Raw genomic sequence first — 21,286 nt, 5'->3', positions numbered from 1 at the left:
AATCAGGAGGTGGACACTTTTTACCATACATGGTGGACTTGCAAAGTTGCAAAGAAATATTGGAATGCTATTCATAGAGTGATCACAGAAATTATACAATGTAAAATAAGTATGAATCCAACATTTTATTTATTAAACATGTGTGAGATGGAATAAGATTTAGAATGTACGTATGCCAAGTTATTGTTTTACATGTCAGCGTGTGCAAGAATTGTCTATGCTAGCAGATGGAAAATGCCTGTTAGTCTGGATATAGAGGAATGGTTGTATAAATTATCCAAAATGGCACAACTGGATAAGCTTACATGTCTGAGAAGGGAGCAAGATTGGGATAACGAAAAAAAAAAATTGACAACCCTTGCAACAATAATTGGGTAAGATAGAGGATTATATGATTTATACGTAAGATTACATTAATTTAGACTGGAAGTAAAGTTGTCATTTACTGCCTTCTTTACATTTTTTTTCTTTTTCTTTTTTTAAACTACTTTCTATATTCTGTAACCTAGAGATATGGAAGGAATGGCTGAAAGGTTTAATTAGATTTTACTTATTTGGAGTTCAGGAAGTCACTTCATTTTCCTCTCATTTGTCTTGTTTATTGTGTCTGTAGGGGTTGGGTGGGATGGTGGGTGGTATGGGGATGATGTGGGGGTTGGGGAATTTTTGTATTGTATTGTACCATACTATATTGTAGTGTATTGTTCCTATGTATAGTCTGTTCCATAGGTAACTGTTTTTTAATTTTTTTATATAAAACTGAATATATATATATACACACACACACACACACACACACCCCGTATATATTTTTAAAAAGAGTGTGTTCCCTCCAACACAGAGGAAGGAAGGATGTCTTGAAGAGAGTAACTACTGTAGGACATTTTAAAAGCATCTGAAAATGTGTGGTGACAAAGGATTAGCTGAGACTATCCCTGTCAAATTGGGACAGTTGGAGGGTGTGCTTTTTAAACCCAAACTGCCTGCTTTCAAGCTTGTGCTTCATAAAAAGAAAAAGTTTCTGAGTTCCTTGTAAAGAGGAGAAGGCCTAGTACTCTTATAATGGTTTCACAATGGAGAGAAATTCACTAAGGGGCGATACAGATGGGTGCCTCCATGGCGTCCGTTTTTGCCCCTTGTCAGCACTGCACCAACCCCACAGCATGGCACTGACACACGTCCTAAAAAGAAACCACCTAGAGTGGCTTCTTTTTAGAAGTGCCATAATGGCTGTTGCATGCATTGACGACAACACTTCCGTTTGGGCACGCAGACGTGTGGGTGGGGCACTGGCAAAATCACACACAGGCTCCGCTGGAAGGGTTGGGTGAGTGCCCAACCCTCTGGAGTCCTAAAATCGGCCCCACAACAGCGCTTTTGGCTGTCTGTATCAGGCCTAAGTGTAACTTAATTTACCTAGCATATGAGGCTGGGAGCAGCACCAACAAATCTGTCTGTGCTTCAGTTGCATGGCAGCCAGAATTTCAGTGGGTGCATTTCTCATCACTAAAAGTTGGGAGAGATGCCACCTGCTGAGTTACTTCCTGTTGCTCAAGTGTTAGACACAGAGCGCCAAACATGGTAACAATCCTTTCTAAGCAAAGAGAGAAATCTGTGTGGTAGGTTAATATTTTTCCTTAGTGAAGAATGAGATGACAGAAGCAGTGAAAGAGAGAATGAGTTAATGACACACTAATGTTTCAAGCTTCATAGTTCATAGACTGATAAATTGCATAGTAAATATATGCAAATTTTGTTAAATTTAACACATATGTAAGGACTGGGATCAGCCAGCTTTCCATAATAATTTAGTACAGCTCTCCATGGCGGGTTACAGACGGGCAAAAAGGGGTGTGTTCATGACGTCATGCAGGTATAGCCTTCAGACGGCCCTTACCTGAATGCCGCCACGAACACGCTGCCCGCACGCCCCAAGCGGGAAGAAGCGGCATTAAAAAGGTGCTGCTTTTCCCCGCTTCTTTTCTATATACTGCGCAACTGCGCAGCTCCGTCTATAAGCTGCTGCACCTGTACGCCAGAATTGTTACGCCGCTAATTTAAGTTGCCCATTTAAAAGCTCCAAGTCAGCTGCGTCGCATAATGAGTCGGGGTCCTGGAACATGCGCAGTTTGCACCGAGGCTCTAATTAGAGCGTCAGATGCCATGCAGATGTGGAAGCTGCAGCACAGCTGCACTCTATTTTAATGCTCGTAACCCTAACCCTAACCCTAGAGCAACATGTATGTATGCGCTGCTAGAATTGGGGAAAGTTTGGAATTTAAAGTGAACCCCTACACACATTCCTGTGCCATTTTCACCTAACAATAAAAAACCCCTAAAACTTTAAATATTTACATATGTACAAGGGAGGTGATGGGGGATGGCAGGGGGACAGCGGTGGCAGCGGCGACAGCTGTGGCTGTGCATTGCAGATTCAGCAAGAGCAAGGGGACCAAAGGAGAGGAGGCATCCATGATGCTGGTGACACTACCAACGTGCAAGCGGACAAGGATGCCAACACCAGCTGATCACCAGCTGGCAGGAGACCACCATTGTTCTTGGGCAGGGCAAGGGAAAAAGTTTAAAGGGGCCTGGGCGCTTTAAATGTGCACATAGGCTTTCTGCCAGCCGGCAAAAGAAAAAAAAAAGCCCCGTTTTTGGCCGCCCGTGCAGAAGCTGCCTCTCTCTTTGCAGCGTCCTCCGAGGCGGCGGTATGGAAACTGCGGGTCAGAAATGGCCCCAGGTGAGGCGTCTTCACTGCTCCCAGTGTGGAAGCCCCATACACCTGAGCCACGCCCCCGGGGCGGGCGGTCTGGAGGCTCCGTATTCAGCAGAATACACCTCCAAGACGTCTTCTCCTGCCTGTCTGTACCCTGTCCATAATAGTATTCTAGTTCTAATTTGTTTCATTGGCTACTTGCAAATCGGTTTTGCTTTTTACAAAATAATACTTTATATAAATGGTTAGGATTTGATAAGTTGGCAAAGAAGGCTATAAAGTTTGGAGAGCATCAAAAGAATCAAAAGAACAGTATACCAAAATTTGGTTTCCATTCTTAAATGGCATATCTTTTGTTTTCTGAGCTCAAAGTGTTCTGGTGACTCATTTGAGCATGCATTTAAGCCTGCACAAAGTGAAAGAAATTCCACTCTGTGCATGCTCAAATTTTTGCTCATGGGAAAAGAAATGATGTTTGCAGCATTTTTCTGAATTTGTAGTGGACAGCGGTGCACAGCATTGTTCCATGTTCACATTCAACATTCAGCTGGCATTAGTGTAGGATTAGTCTCCCAATGTACTGTTAAATGGACTAAAAGGTAGAAGTTCTAAAGTGCTTTAACTGTGGCATGTGGTTGGGATAATGTTCAAGGGCCCTTCTAACTCATTACTGTATGTGGACAGCACTGGTTGCCAGTTTCAGCTGCATGGCAGTTTCAGTTCATGAATTCCCTGTGCCAATTCCAGTGAACAGACAAACGTGGGAAATAGAATCACCACTTTGGCACTTCTAAAACAGTGGTGATACTGAAACTTACTACAGCCAAGATATAGTAAAGTAGTAACCATAGTGCTTAAGGAAATGCCTTTTAAAGGATGTCTGCTTTCTTGTACATTTGGCTGCAGCAACATAGCCAATGCTGCCTGGCTATCCTTATCCTCCACTGACCTCTAAATGGCCAAGAAGCATGACTGGTTGCAGGTATTTCTTGACAGTAAGTAAAGGTGCAGGGAGTTGTTGCAAATGGAGGTATTTAATACCTCGATGTATTGTTGTTGTTGTGTGTCTTAATGTCACTTCCAATTTATGGCAACCCTAAGGAATGTCAGATTAGATAGACTGTCAGACTAGACAGGCCTTTGGTCTGTTATATACAGGCATTCACAATGGCAGGAAAGAAAAACTTTCTTCCTGTGTCATAGGACACATCCACTTATGTTTAATTTCCTTCAATACAATGAGCAATAATAATCGGTTGCTATAGTAAATGGTCTTTAAAAAAAGCATTGAACATCTTTCCAATTTAGGTCATAAGGTATTTACCACAGGAAGAAAAGCGTTCATATAGACACTAAAACATGTTTTCTAAAATTCAGGTTTGGAGCAAAAACAGAAGATACTTAACTTCCAATTACGAATTCTGAATAAATGGAATGGTTCACCTCTGATTCCCACAGTTATTGAAACTCTGGCGTACTGTAGGGGAAAAATAGCCCTTGTCCACATGAAGTAATAAATATGTAAAGTCTCCTGTTCCTTGGTCTGAACAAATGACAGATTTAAAAAACAAACAAAGCAAAACAACCCTGTTTCTCTGCTTGGTTGGCAACAGTTAAGCAATAAACATTTCCTTTTTCCATACAGGTTTACAAGGCTACAAGACAGATACATATATTATAGGTATATACGCAAAGTTCCAGAGGTAATTTGATTTCAATAAGGCATATGTCTTGCTGTCTTCAGATACGCATTTAAGATACACACTGATTGGTATATCCAGTAGCGGACTCTCATTTTTCATTCTGCTCCTTTGGTTCAGTTTTAACACACACACGCCACCTCTCCTAGCACCTTGCTGGTTTAGATGTTTAGTTAGAAAATTCCCTAGGAATCAAGCAGCAGGAGAGAAAGATCTGATCCACAGGAAATCATTATTGTCCCCCATACCCATTTTAAGGGAAAATAAAAAGATTGACCTACACTAAGCAGTAGGCAAAGATATTTTAAACTCTCCTTTACTTCTAGCTGTATGTTCATGATAATAGATCTCTCCCCAGGTACTTGCAAGCACAAACCTGCTCTGAATTCAAATTACTAGAGACTCTGGTTCAATGAGCAGGTTAATTTAGACAAAAGCAGCCTATAATGGATTCTTTTATGCTTACTTTGTATGTTTTTAGTGATGTACGGAAGGCGTGCACATGTATTCAGCAGGGGAGAGCGGAAAGCCACCAAAAGTACATGAGCAGAAGATTTTGTATAAATTATGAATTATGCTAACACTACATGCTGTTGACAGATGAGTTAATATCAAACTGAATTTAATAAGTGGGGTAATGGGGCCAGAGACATATCTTTATGATGGATGAGCAAGGAATCCTCTGCTTTAAAATTCCTAAAATCTTTATATATCTCTCAAACAGTACAGTGGCCCCTTGATAACCTCTGGGGTTTGGTTCCAGGATCCGCCGTGGATACCAAAATCCTTGGATGCTCAAGTCCCATTAAATACAATGGCATAAGAAATTGGCATACCTTATATAAAATAGCAAAATAACGGTTTGCTTTTGGGATATATTTTTGGAGGGGAGTGAATATATTTTGGTGATTGGTTGAATATGTGGGTGCAGAATCTATGGATACAGTAGGCTGACTGTATGTGAAACAGCTTACAAGATATTGAGAGCAGAATGCCTGGCTGGATACTCCATCTTTTACTCTCTGAGCAGCCAAGAAGCCACTTTGCCATGGTGCTATGATCACATATGGCAAAAATATGTGTGAGAATGGAGGAATGAGAACCTTCAATCTCGTGTATGGATGTTTTACACATGCTTGACACACTACTTATACAGAGACTTCTGGCCATGTGTGAAAGACTAATGTGATCGGCCCTGGCAATGTGTTGCATATTACAGCCAGGTAGGAAACCATAAAAGAAAGGCAGTGCCAATATACTGTAACAGACAAAGAGACATGTGAGTTAGTAACTTATGATATAGGCCCCTGCTTACATTAGTATATGTACTAGGGATGTAAAGAATATTCTCCAAAATTCGAAAATTAGTAGAAATATGCCTAATTCGACAATTTTGATAACATTTTAGAGAGAAGAAATTCTGATCACTTCTCGATCAATGAGTAGGAATTTTTATTTTTAATAATTTCGAAATGAAGTGAAAAGACAAGACTGAGCTGACAATTCGACCTCCAGGATTTGGGTATTTTGCTTAAGAAAAGCTACCATTCATACTGGTTTTTACCAGGGGCTATTTCCTTTGTTAGGGTGATTAACCCCCCCCCCCCATCTTTTCTCACTCACAGCTTTGATTTGAAAAACAAAACAGAACTAAAGGAGGGAGCCTTCTCCTCTTTACATTATGCTCTGCCATTAAAATTCTCACAAAAGAGAAGAAGGAGGTGGGGCTGACAAAGGGAAGTTTGGCAGATGTTTAAAGAACATTCCTCTTCTGAAAAAAACAGAAGGCACACACACACACACACACACACACACACAAGAAAAACAAATCTCAACAAATAAACAAGAAATGCTAGAGTTGGGGGACCCTCAAGGACCATCCAGTCCACTTCTGCTATGAAGTAATACATAGGAATACATGGGATCCTAGAGGACATGTAGTCTGACCCCTGTTCAACATCAGGATGGCACTGGAAAATGGGACAAACTGAGGGTTTTCTTGACATAAAGAAGAGTTTTGCCATGGGATGCCTCTGAGGCTGAGAGTGTGTGACCCTCACAAAAGAGAAGAAGGGGCAGGGTGGGGTGCAATGGCAGGAATTCTGCCATGATGGATAAAACCTAGCATTCGAAGGGATTCCAATAGGTCATCCAACCCCTCCCCTTCTACCATGAAGGAATACCTAGGAGTTGGAGTTGAAGCTGAGAGCATGTGACTTGCCCAAGGTCAGCCAGTGAATTTCTAGGGTGAACTGGGAGGCTAGAGTCCTGATCCCAGCTCAGCCATGTAAATCCACAGGGTGGCATTGGGTAAGTCACACTCTCTCACGCATGGATATTCTGCACTCTCCTTGCCAATTATTATTATTATTATTATTATTATCATTATTATTATTGCATGACCTTGGCATCACCATGAGAGAGGTGCAGAGTTGGATCCCATGTATTCTCTCATAGCAGAAGGGGGTTGGACTGGATGGTCCTTGAGGGTCCCCTTAACTCTACCATATCTTGTTGGGGCTTCAATCACAGTTTATTTGTTGAGACTGGGCTTTTTCCCCCTTTTGTGTGTGTGCCTTCAGCTTTTTTAAAGCATAGGAATGTTCTTTAAACCTCTGCCAAACTTCCTTTTGACATGGTAATTGAGTTTGAAATGCAAAGTAATTAGTGTAATTATTCGACTTGTCTTTTATTGTCATTCGAGAAATCTGTGAAAAATATTTCGCTAGCTGCTGAAAGGGAGAGAAGAAATCACCTTTTGGAAGGGGGACTTGTGGAATGAATATTTTTTTAAAGAAATTCTCATCAAGTTCTCAATGAACGAGAAGAAAAACATGGGTTTCTCAAATCACTAATATGTACTTTTTAAAAATGTGCTGCATAAAGAGAATCCACTATGATTATCAGATGAGGCTAGAAAGTGGAATTAAAGCAGAATAGATGTGTATATGGCTGAACCTTATCAGATGATTCTGTGGCAATGCCAGTATTCATGTATTTCTTTTCATTAACATAATTGTTGCAAGAATGGGGGCTCATGTGATAATATCCTATCTCTTTCCTCAATACGTTTGATATGGTTGTGCAAGGGCACCTGGAGGCTCCCGAGGGCAGCTCCTGCATTTAACTACAGATTAGCCATAGGGATGAATCTGGGCATTGTGCAGCTATGTAGGTACACCTGGGGAAGAAGGACAAGCCCATGCCTTGGAGAAATGCAGATGCAGAAACCCCACGGCCAGTGAGTTGCCTTGAGGAAGGATATAGCTGTACTGGAAGTCTTCACAAGTCAAGTGGACAAAAACATGTCAAGATGGACCAAAACAACCAGGCAATAGTGGAGATAATATTTGGGTAGCAACATCACTAAAATGTTTGCTTAAAGACTTGAATAGTGCACAGTTCTTTTCAGTTTGTTCTGATGCCTCCAATAAGGGACAAAAAAGTTATTCCCATTAACTGTCTGTTATTTTTCTGTGATTGAAGAAAAACATAGAATCATAGAGTTGGAAGAGACCGCAAGGGCCATTCAGTCCAACCCCTTGCCATGCAGGAAATCTAAATCAAATCATCACCGACAGATGGCAATCCAGCCTCTGTTTAAACATCTCTAAGGAAAGAGATTTCACTACACTCTGAGGGAGCGTGTTCCACTATCGAACAGCCCTTACTGTCAGGAAGTTCCTCCTAATGTTGAGGTGGAATCTCTTTTCCTGTAGCTTGCATCCATTGCTCCAGGTTCTTGTCTCTGGAGCAGCAGAAAACAAGCTAGCTCCCTTCTCAATATGACTTCCCTTGATCTAGACACTATACTTCTATTGATGCAGCCTAAAATTGCATTGTCCCTGTTAGCTGCTGCGTCGCACTGTTGACTCATGTTCAATTTGTGGTCTACTTGGACTCTGATGGACTGATTGACTTTTACAATGATAGTGATGAGACAAGAAAGGCAATTTGAAAAATGAATCTCCAGCATGCTCATAGGCGAACCTATGACATGCATGTTGTCTATGGCACTCAAAGCTCTCTCTACTGGCATGCACACCAGCTCCTCCTCTTCCTCCACCCTCCTGTCCCTTTAACTGTCTCTGGCGAGGCAATTAAAGGCACGAGAGGGCAGGGAAAGAGGAAGAGCCCACAAGCACCTGTTCTTCCTCTTCCCCTGCCCTCCTGTGCCTTTAACTGGCTTCCCAAAGCCAGTTAAAGGCAGAGGAGGGTGGAGAAGGAAGGAGTAGGCATGCATCTGTTCCCCCCCCCCCCACTGGTGCCTTTAACTGGCTCCCAGAGCTAGTTAAAGGCAGGGGAGAGCAGAGGAAGGAGTGACGAGGAGTTTGCCCTTGCCATCCCTTGAGGATGAGAGAGTGTGACTTGTGGTTGTGGTGCCTTCAAGTTGTTTCTGACTTATGGCAACCTTAAAGTGAAACTATCGTGGAGTTTTCTTGACAATTTTGTTGGGGAAGATTGCTATTGCTAGCCTGAGGCCGAAAGTGTGTGCCTTGGGGTCCCCCCCCCCAGAAATCCCCCCCTCTGGAAGTTCTGCCCCCAGAAGTCTCACCCACCCCACTCCCAGCACTGTGTGATATCGAGTGTCAGAGCATCACTGAGTTTAGGTACTCAGTCTCTAAAAGGTTCACTATCACTGCTCTTGAAGAATGGTCACTTAACAATGTTCTTAAATTTTGGAAAGAACAAGTCAATTTATGATAAATTAAAGCAGTTAAATGATCTTTTGATACAAGTGGAATGCAGATATAATTTAATTTTGTTTGGATCTTGTATAAGGGGAAAGGTGGGATCTAAATAAAACAAATAACTAATTCAACCATAGCTGTCTTAACCATGAGATCAAGGCTTTGAATTTTGGTATAGAAATGCATATTCACAAGGTATGCAGTGAGTTTAGCTTTTTGGCCAAAAGGGTAGATAGAATCTCTTCACCAAGGCAGTTTTGTGAATTATTTTGATTTTGTAGAAATGGAATACAAAAATGAGCAGTACAAAGAAGGTGACTGTTGCTTCTACCCACTATTGAATGTATTGGCTGCCAATTAGTTTCTGGGCAAGGTACAAGGTGTTGGTGATTACCTTTAAAGCCCTACATGGCTTGAGTCCAGAATACTTGAGGGAACGCCTTCTTCCATATTGTCCATCCCGCACATTAAGGTCCTCTGAGAAGAATTTATTACACCCTAAAAAAATCTAGGCTAACATCAGTTTCCCAGAGGGCCTTCTCTACTACTGCTCCAAAATTATGGAATGACCTGCCGGAGGAGATCCACCACATTTCCAATCTGACAGCTTTTAAGAAAGCACTCAAGACGGATCTCTTCCAGCAGGCTTTTCCAACTTAGTTACCCCTCCCCAGATAAAGAGATATAGATATAGAAATATAGATATAGATCTGGATACAAACCTGACACGAAAGTGATCACGATTATGAAAAATGCCTCCTTGTCTGCTTATTTTTCTCCAAATTCTAGTTGAATGTTTTTACTGTTTTTACTGTTTTAATGCTTTTATACTATGACTGTTTAATTTTGTTTTAGCATTGGGAATGGCGGGTGGGTATAGGGATAGTTTTCTTCATGGATTTTATTGTAACTTTGATATATTTTACTGTTGTAACCTGCCCGGATTCTCTGTGATAGGGCAGGCTAGAAATGAATCTTTATTATTATTATTATTATTATTACTAAAATGTTAGCCTGCATAGAGTCCATACTTTTTTTTCTAGAGGAGAAGAAAAATGTGTAAGAATTGTGCAGCGCACTTTCACAAAACAAAAACACTAAACTCCCCCACTTTTTTATGATTAGTTTTCACACAATTGGATTATAATCTTTCAGAATGATGTGAAGAAACAGGAATGTAACTATGTCACCTTCCCAGAATTCCATGATGCTTTGGAAAGCATCCATTCAAAACTGAAGAGAAGAAGAGGAACGAGTTCTATGGAAGATCAGCCCTATTCATTTTGGAGAATGTGTTTCCAGAGGATAGCAGAAAAGTAAGAGGAAGCTTACAGGACAATGCATTAAAAATGTGAAAAAATGTTGTGATGTTGAAATAACAGTTTATTAAAAACAAATGGCAGTGCCCTCTCTTTTTCCTGGCTCCGCTAGCACATATTCACAGACTGAGCAAGAGAAGAAGCAATTAGCTCAGAGTTCTGAGTCAGCTCTGGCAATGGCAGTATTAGCAGGGCTCAGAAAGCCTTCTTGTCTGTGGGAGTCCTTTTGGCAAAACAGTAGTCAAGGCCAGTCCAGGTTCAGGGAATCAAGCAAGTGTATGCCAAGCAGTCCAGGGTCAAAGTATTCAGCAAGGTCATCAAGCAGTCACAGGAGTCATGAAAGAACACCAGCCAGAAAGCAGCCAAGTTGCTTCCAGCAACTGGCACCAACTAGAATTGACTGTTAAATGGCCTGCCGCCAGCTGGCTCTAATCCGGAACACTTCTCCTACTGCTTGGCAAGGAGCCCCACTGAGCATCTGTGACTCCGACCCAACCACTAGTGGAGGTGGAGCCAGTTCTAGCTTGGAAATCCATATGAGATAAGTGACATGAGACTTCAAGGTAGGTATGTTTCACTCTTTAATCAACTATAAGGCAAGGACATGCAGCAAATTTAAAGCCTTTTCTCCCATGGACCATTCCTATCACACTCCACTCCAAAGGTAAGTGTGGCCTCTGCCAATTTAGGCTGTCTGGCCGCAAGTAAATTTCAAGGTGGTGCCATGCCCCTTTCCAGCCAAGACCTTTTAGGAACTCTCCCAATCAGCTTTCTCCGAACACTTATATCTGTGCCCACTCCCCTGTCATGTCACATTCTGGGGACTTCACTATCCCCAGAGGTATCAGTGGTGACATACCATGGAGAGTCCAGAAACCTTTCTTGCACCCTCTCTTTGACCTTGCCTTTTCTGCCTCAGTATTTGGGTCCCACCTATCAGCCTCTTCTCCCCTCTTTCCCTGTATTGCTACCTCACTCCAAGCTTCCCTAGGTATCTTTCCTTCCAACTGCCTTGCTCCCTTTTTCCTCAGCCAGAACTTCACACTCTCCCTTCCATTGTCTGTCTTTCCTTCCTTCCAGCTGTTGGGTCTGGCCTCATCCACCCCATCCACTTTTCCCTCTCCAGCCTCCTTTCCTCTTGTTTTCCCTTCTTCCCTTTGTCAGTGTCCCACCTTTTCTCCTGGCTACAGATTTACGTATCTCCTCTCTGCAATTTAGCCTCTTTTTTCAAGCTTCCTTTCTCTGTGTTTGCTCCTTTCCCTATCATTCTCCCTCCTGCTCTCTACACTTCCAGGTTTTGTGTTGTGAGTTCTATGGCCTCCTGGGAGAGAGAGAAAGGTGATGGGCACCCCACTAATTCATGCCCCTTGTCACAGCACCTCTTTTCTGCTCTCCACTCCATATGCTGGTCTATGGACTTGGTGGATGTGGTATTTCCCCAAGTGCATTCTCTTTGTCTTCAGCAAAGTCAGCTGCCAGTAAGTCTTAGCTTTGTTCCTTCTTAGGCTGAGACTGCTCTTCAACCAGAAGAGCTGCATGATTCTGTTTGCACTGGATTCCATTTGAATCCTGGCTTGATGCTGGTCCATGACATTCTCCACAATGATAAAAAAAAAAATGCACAGATTTATAGCCTTTTGCTACATTACTCCATACTGAGATTGACAATGACAAGCTATATTGTAATAACTATGTTTTATAACACGAGAAGAGATTAAATCCAAGCAGCAGAACATAGATCAGAGATGAGTGGAGATTTTCAATCAAATGCCAGAGCGTAGTGGCAACTAAATGAAGAAACTGGTTTCTTTATCATATTTTGTTCTGTGTTTAATGCCTACTATAAGAGAGAGTTCAGTTTAACAACACAGCTGTGAACTAAGAACAGAAACAGGCTAAGTGGCAGCATGGTAAAGGCAAAATTGCAGGCAAAATTGAACATTAATATTACCTGTACAGAATTTCAAGTTCTTTAAAAGAGCTGTTTCCCATAAAACAGCAAGAGACCAGTTCAAATATATGTTTTAAAAGCATGAAACAGAGGGCATATCAGCCCAATTTCAAGGTAAAAAACATCACATTACTTTTCAGGTACTCTAGTGTAACGGTGTCAGGCCATATAGCTTCATATGAAGAGTTCAAACAAGTTTAAAAGGGTAACAGAGAACAGGCTCTGCTACTAGTTGTCTAGAGTTTATATGGTTTTTAAAAAATTATTCTTTACTGTAAAGCCCCTCCCCTTATTTATTTATTTATTTATTTTGCAGAATGTCAAGAAAATGACACACCAAAAACACTAAGGATAAGAAAAGAAAAGAAAAACAAACACATATAATTTCCTTTTTGTATTTATTATCACATCAGACTAGAACAGCTGGATTAATTTTCACCAACTTTAGAGCGTATGTTTGGGACTGTCTGATTTGGAATATAGTATTGTGGCCTAAATAAATCAATAAAATTAAGTTTTCTATTTATCTGTTTTTCCACTCTTCATGGTGCATGGACTTTTCTGGTTCTATGATAAGGGATTGCATAGATTTTAATAAAATTTGGAGAAGATGCTTGGGATGATCTGACAATGTCATTACTCATCCTTTGGAATTGGATGATTCAGACCGGAGGAGTCACATGTCCACAAATTTACAGCTCCTGATGACAGTGGATTCTGTGAGTCCATGGACCTGGAGGCTGAGGCAGTGTGGGGCAAGAGGCTACTCCCTAGCAGAGGTTGGCACATGATGAAGGCCCTTAGGATATGACACCATCCTTTGCTGAATGATAAAGGGAAAGGAAGATCTTGCACTGTTCCCACAACTGTTAAGTAGGAGACGTTGATTAATTAGGCACCCGGTGTTTTCAGACAGTTGCCTGTAGATCTCCCAGCAGCTCCCTAGCATCTCTCTTCCCTGCAATCAAAAAATCAAAAATATCAAAAAAGTAGTGACTGAAGTAATCTTCAGCATTCATATTTTCCTGATCATTGTACTGAAAAGGTCAGGGCAGTTGCTTGGTTCCTCGGCCACTTATTGACTAGAGCATAGAACAGACAACATATTAGCCATGTGATACATGAAAAATTCATGGAGAGAGACAGACTGGTTATATTTTTCATCATACAGAATAATGTGTTTGACACTTAACAGAAAAGGCATGGTCTCTCAAAGACCACTGTGAGGAATGCATTGTGTGCCAGGAATATTTGTGTACCCTAAAAAAACAGACAGTCAACTGATTATTTAGTTGAAACTTGACAGTCATTGACAATGTTTAATGATTCTTCTATGCAAATCTAAATATCACAGCTAATATAAAATAAATAAACACAATAAAGAGAAGGTTGTAAGTGTCCTGGCCTTTCTAGATCTGGTTTCAAAATTTGAATTTAAACAGAATAAGGCTCTATTCCTTTGTTGGACATCCAGGATACAGTTTATATTGGATAACTAACTACTTACTCATACTGGATGTGTCCACACAAATTGATATACCTCCTAAGCTGTAACAACAGCCAGTCTTGACCACTGAAGAAGACTTTTTGTCGAAACGCATCTGGTCTTTTTTCTATTAATTTTATATCTGTAATGAGCTCGTATTGTTATCCCTCCGACATGTTTCTTTGGAGGTGTTGAAAACCTACTTGTATTTGTACTTTGAATGTCTGACATCTCCATATACTATGCTCATTGGTTGGGATATATAGTTTCTTAGCCTTGTACATACTGGCTATATAAGCATTTTTATAAGATATTTTATATTTTTATTTGATTCTATCTTCAGGCAAAGCACACAGATCTTATATGATCTCTGCCTGCCTGTAAGACTGATAATATTTTCAACTCACTTCTTTTATTTTGTTTTTAATAAACTGAGCCATTTCTTGTAGTATCAGTTTCAGGCAGGTAAAGCAAGATGTAAAAAATGTTGAACAGTTTCTCAAAGAATTTCCTCATCCAGAGTTGGTAATGCTATTTGTAGCCCATAAACTGACCTGTCCAAGTTTGGTGACATTGATTCCCTGATAAATATGTTTAAGAGTGCAGCTTCATGTTCTAGTAGCTTCTTGTTCTAGTTTTCCAGCATTAAAATTTATACCTGTAACTCTAGAATATCAGTTCTTTGAACCTAGTATAAAACAAAAGCATACTTTGGTAGTGCATGAAAAACAAAACACAATCATTTTAAAAAACATTTTTAGATTTTAAAATTCCCTATAGGTACATTATAATTAAGTTCTACATAAGATGCTTGCATTATCATTTTAAAAAAAATTGGTCTTTTGCAGGCTAAGCAGAAAGGTGTCACTTAGTCCTGAGGACATTTCTGGGAGGGGGGGGGGATGTTTCCAGGGAAGCCTTTCAGTTCAATCTGCCTTTAAAAAACTTTTTTACAGAGGTATGCCCCCCCCCCCCCCAAATAAATGAACCTCATTAAGCAAGACAAGCAATATCAAAAAGTTTGGTTTTATTATACTATATCCTAAGGAAGGAACCATATGATGACCTCTTTTATCAAAGGCAGCATCATTTCCTTCTTCTAAAGTAGCTTGCCTGGCTTCTAATCAAATTTCATCTCCCCTTCCTCCTCTCTGTGACACAGAATTCCACACAGAACTCCAGTGTGGCAACAACCTTCATAAAAATTGCACTGTTAAAACCAAGGCGGCCATGACTGACACCCTTGGCAATTGGAAACCATTCAATTTTTCCATATCCTGTCCAGATGGTGGCCTCTTGTACAGGTTATGCATGAGGACAATCAGATGTGGCATGTCTGTTTCTTTAAAAACAATCCAGTTTTTCATGACCTACACCTAGCTTGGACATCTGGCATTTGTCACTCCATTTTTGTTGTAAGATTGTGAGCATCAATTTGCTTGCATTGGAGATTAATGCCATGGTCCGATGGTTACTGCAATCCCTGGTGTCCCCTTTCACAGGGCATGTCAAAACTCTATGAGCACTTAAAATAGGCACTGCTTTGGTCTTCTTCCCTTTCCCAGCACTGCCCAGTAGTCTCATTTTCACTCTGCATCTGCCAGCCCATTTAGTAAAATACAAGTGCAAAGAATCCCAGATTTGGTTCAGACCTAAATTCAACAATTCCAAAGTGACCCAATGCTGCTTGGATCAGTTCAGAACCAGTCCAAATCTATTTTGGTGTGAAACTCACTTGATATTTGGAAACTCCTGAACGCCTCTGAATGGCTCTCCAACTATCATTCAGTGGTCAGAAGATCTTACCAGTATTATATATTTAGATGCCAACTGCAAGAAAATGTATTTTGGGAAATAGGGAAAGCCCACATCAAAGTATATGCCTAGTCTATGTTCATTTCCTATGTATCTCCCACCTTTGCTCTTTTTCTTTACCCCTCTGTCTTTTCTTTTCATTTCTTTTCTTCATGAAGACACTTTAAAAATCAACTGAACAAAATGCTCAGGCATATGTAGAAAGATGGATTTCAACATTAGTGAAGTAAACTTCCTTATGAATAAAAATATTTTTTACTCCAGGAATGATAGAATGGCCAAACAAGACAGAACATGAGCCTATGCCATCACACACTATGACATACAATGCCATGCTCGCCCTGATATGAAATGAAAAATAATAGTGTTGTAGAAGTTAGCAAATTGAGAAGGTAGATTTTTTTTGGGGGGGGTATTTTAACTAAATTAAATCCCTCTTTCAAAGTATGACCAAGGATTCAAAGACAATAATTCATTCCACTCTTTCCCATTAAATCCTTCTCTCCTCTGCGCCCATGATGATGTCAAGGAGGGGACTGGGGGTATTCTCCATAAAATGCATCATATGGGGTACTAGACTGTCTACCTTTACAAAGCCTGAAACTCCCATAAGGCTTTTTCCATGTCGGTGTTTGGTCCTGTTAACATCAGGAGGCAGAGAACCTGTTTCATCTCAGCACTTGGATCACTAGAAGATTGTTTCCTTCTGCTGCTAAGCTTATGGGGTTCAGTTGAATTTGATATATATATGGAATACATGTTCTTATTAGCACTTACAGACTTGTCCTATAGCCAGTTAGGTGGACCATAGTAGTCAGTTCCATTAGAATGTGGCCAAAATGCCATTTGAGAGGCACTACATCTGAATGGCAGAGCACTAGTTTTGCATGCAGAAAGTCTCTCGTTCTATCTTTGCATTATCCTTGCATAAGGCTAGGATGGATTCCACCCTGAAAACTGAGGAGTTACTGCCAGGCCGTGAGGAAAAACTGTTTTAAAGGGACACGTGGTGTGATTCAGTCTAATGTGCTCTGTAGAAATAATGCAGTTTGACACTGCTTTAACTGCCATGGCTCCATGCTATGGAATCTGAGGATTTGTAGTTTGTTGTGGCATCTAAGCTCACTGACAGAGAAAGCTAACTATTTCACAAAACTACAAATTCCAGAATTCTATAGCATTGAACCATGGCAATTAAAGTGGTGTCATACTGTATTATTTCTACCGTGCAGTTTGGACCTCATTGTAAGGAAGCTGCAACAGAGAAATCAAAGCTCAATGTGTATTGTGATTTACAATGAGACTTTTAGGTATCTTTGTTTATCAGTTTCAAAATTATGCACATTAATAAGGATCACAAGACGTTAAGATTTCATTAGACACATTATCCAGGATTATGAGGCAACAAGACGAAAAGATTTCATTTGGATATATTAGAACACATTTCAATAAAAAAGCCTATTCATTATTCATAAAGGAATCATTAAAAACTTTAGATTAATACATCAAAGTCTCAGCCCCACTTTCTATTTTTAATTGCCTTTCCAAATATTGATAATTCTTTTCAACTGATCCTCTCAAATTCAAACCAAGTAAGTTAATTTCAAACTTTTTTTTTAAAAAAAGAATACCAATCAAAGACTAAGAATTCAACTTCCAAAAGTAGAATCCAAGATTTGTTAAGGATTTGTCTTCCAAACCAGGGAGTTACAACCCTGCAAATAGTAAACCAATACTCAAGTCCATTAATTTATGCTAACACTAGGCTGGAATAAGTTGAATCTCATCTCCCACCGATGGTCCAAGCACAGAATATTGTGGGCAGGAAGGTAATGAGAAAGTATAGAGAAGCATTTATTTTCTTTTGCTAACAAGGAAGTTTGTAACACTCATGACGTTTGTCCTTTGCTTTTCTACCTGATGGTATTTGGAGAAGTAATATTTAAGACAAAACAATATAGAAGTGTATTTCAGATGCATCTTGGCAACTCAGGAGCATAAAATATTGGACATTGGTTCAAATAGCTGGAAAACATAACAACTACTGGATATATGAGACATTTTCAAACATCACTGGACTCTGAAGATAATCCATCCTGATACCATGTTAACTGTCATGGCTCAATGTTATGGAATTCTGGGAACTGTAGTTTGTTGTGGTGCCAACGTTCTTTGACAGGAAAGGCTAAATGTTTCACAAAACCAGAATTCCCAGAAATTCATAGCATTGAGCCATGGCAGTTAAAGTGGTGTCAAACTGGATTATTTCTTCAATATGGATGCAGCCTTTATTTTATGCATAAAATTATTAAAAATACTGTATAAAATTACCTTCAGGCTATGTGTAGAAGGTGTATATAAAACATAGGGCCAGAGCAGATGGGCACACATCTGCTGGTACAATGGAGTCAGCAGATAAAGGGCACACTGAGCCATGTGATGTCCCACAGCAAATACTAAATCCCTTTTGCGCCAGGATTGGTCCAGAACCATGGGATCAGTGACTGGACTGGCTGATTCCAGACTGGATCTAATGGCCTGAGTTGTCTGGACAGGATGACACCAGGCCAGGAGGAACACAGGCCTTTTGACCCATGTGTCCATAGATGAATTTTATATTTTGACTTGGGTCAAAACAAGATACCAAGATACCTCATTATGTATGTATTTGCAAATACCAGCATGTCAAATTCCAAATAAATAAATAAAATCCAATATCTAAAATACTTCTGGTCCCAAGCATTTTGGATAAGGGAGACTCAACCTGTATTTTTCTAGTGAGGCAGTTGGCCCTATTGATTTTACTAAACACAGCAATGGCACCCCCTAACAAATGCTAACAAATCCTAACAAACTAATTCTCTGAATTTTTATCTTCAGTGCTAATTAGAGAATCTTGAAAGTCAGATAAAAGCACTAGAAAAAATAATAATGAATTAATGATTTAATGAATTGATCAGTTCAAGCTCTGGCTGGGATGCATGCCAGAATGTTAGAATGCATGCCAACGTGTTGTGTTGAAACGTTTTAATGTAATTGCTTGTTTTTGAAAGATAACAAGCATATCCAGTAGAATGGACTCACAACTATCCATCCTTATTTTGGCTTATATACATCTCATAGGTTATCAGAAACAATGAGCTTATGATAAAAAAAATTATCAGCAACATGTAGTGCTTCACTAACAAGCCAGAGCCATTTAATACAGTGGACCCTTGTTATACGCTGGAGTTTGGTTCTAAGATCCCCCAAGGATAACAAAATCCGTGGATGCTCAAGTGCCATTAAATATAATGATATAGCAAAATGGTGTCCCTTATAAAAATGGAAAATCAAGGTTTGATATTTGAAATTTATACTTTTTTGGAACAATTTCAAACCGTGGATGCTTGAATCCGTGTATAAAAAATTCGTGTATAAGAAGGGCCAACTGTATACTCTTTTGGTAAATGATATATTGCAGATTGCAAACCAGCATGGTATAGTGGTTTGAGTGTTGGATTATGACTCGGGGAGACCAATGTTTGAATCGCAGGTCAGCTGTGAAAACCCATTGGGTGAGCTTGGACAAGTCACATTCTTTCAGCTTCAGAGGATGGCAGTGGCAAACCGCCTCTGAAGACACTTGCCAGAAAAACCCTATGATAGATTCACTTTAGTGTCATCATAATCAGAAACTATTTGAAGGCACACAAGAAAAACTACAACAACAACAATGCAGATTGCTGCTATCTGTTAACTATCAAGACATTTAGTTCTATATATTTCTATCTATACTTTCATCTTAGCCAAGACTGTTCTTGCATTGCATCTCTTGTTTTCATAATTGTGTAACTGAAAGCAAAGGAGAAATACACCTCATTACACAAATCTTCTGCCAGATTTTCTGCATCATAGGCTGCATCCAAACTGCAAAAATAATCCAGTTTGACACCATTTTAACTGTCATGGCTCAATGCTATGGAATTCAGGAATTGTCAGACATTTAGCCTTCTCTATCAGAGAGCTCTGTGCCACAACAAACTACAATTCCCATTTCTGTAGCATTGAGCCATGACAGTTAAAGTGGTGTTAAACTGGATTATTCCTACAGTGGGGATTGTGTATGCAGTTATACCCAGATACCCAGTTCTTATAAACATATTCTTGAAGAAAACAAAAGTTACTGGCAAGTTTCTCCAGTTCCCGAGTACAAAAAATTAGGTTTGGGCAGACAACCAGGATACCTACAATTCAATCTACATAATAAAAATAATGGGGAGGGGGGGAGTGTCCTAATAGTTAAATCTGATTGCAACACAAAGTCTTATTCTTTGCTGGAGGACAAAACGAAAACACTTCTTAACAATATAAAAATAGATCCCAATGGGAATACGGGACAATCATGTATGGATAACAGCAGTATATTGATTATATACTTATTTTCCACTGTATATTCATATCTGGAATGTTACAAGTGCTTATGTCTTTTCAAATTTACTCACATTCAAGTGTTGTCCCATTTTGGGGTTTGGTAACTACAATAACTGCATTTATCATGGATTTAACAGATGGGGTTTGTTGGTCTTTTAATTTAACTAATTTCTTGTATTGAAAAAGGAAAGGGTCATTATAATGCTGCAAATGGAAGTTGTTAGGAAATCAGTTGACTTAAAAGTTTTCACCATCTGCTGAGTTTCTTAATGTCCTATCTGTGGCTGCTACAGAGCAGATGTGCTAGGCAAGATTTCTGATTGACACCAGTGCTAATCTCAAACCAAGTTCCTCGTATTTAATTTATAGCCAAGCAATGTGAACCTTCAGAAAGGTCATGTTTGATGAGGATCAGCTTAAGAGGAATAATAGTGTACTATAAAAAGAAATGGAAACTCTTGAGATCTTGCTGAGACTGCCAGCTATAAGAGAAAGCGAACCTACAAGTACAATTTGGCAAACATGTAACTGATATAAGGAAAAGGAATAAATCCCAAGGGTTAGTTAGCTGTGTTAGTTGTTGCATCCAAAACAAGACAGTCCTGTGAAAAAGCATGATATTTTAAAATGATATAACTGTTTATGGACGACAGCCCAATTCATTAGATGCATCAAATGGTACATCAGCTGATGCATCATTATATACATAGTTAGACATGTGTACATGGATTATGATCAGTGGAGCCAAGGGGAAATGAAATGCAGAAAATGCACATATCAATAATGACATCCTAATCCAGTCATTCTGAATCTGAGTAAATTGAATGTGTCCCCCTCTGTCATCACCTCAGGGGCCTCCACTGGTGACTTTCTGAAAAGGAGAGCATTTTCTGGGCATGGAAGCAAAATAAACTTGTTGTTGTTAACTGCCTCAAGTTGACTTTGACCTATGGTGACTCTATGAATGAGAGAGCTCTAAGTAGCCCTATCTTCAACCTCCCTGCTTAACTCTTGCAGTTTCATGGCCATGGTTTCTCAGATTGAATCTGTCCATCTGGAATAAGGTCTTCCTGTTTTCTTGCTGTTCTTCACTTTACAAAGCAAAAGACAATAGTCTTTTCTAGTAATTCCTTTCTTCTCACGATATGACCAAAATATGACAACCTCAGTTTAGTTATCTTTGCTTCTAGGG

Source organism: Sceloporus occidentalis, unplaced genomic scaffold (genome assembly GCF_023333645.1).
Source record: "Sceloporus occidentalis isolate IW3139 unplaced genomic scaffold, rSceOcc1.0.p SCAF_4, whole genome shotgun sequence".
NCBI classification, from domain to species: Eukaryota; Metazoa; Chordata; class Lepidosauria; order Squamata; family Phrynosomatidae; genus Sceloporus; species Sceloporus occidentalis.
The sequence above is the reverse complement of the archived record's forward strand: the minus strand, read 5'-3'. Positions refer to the sequence as shown.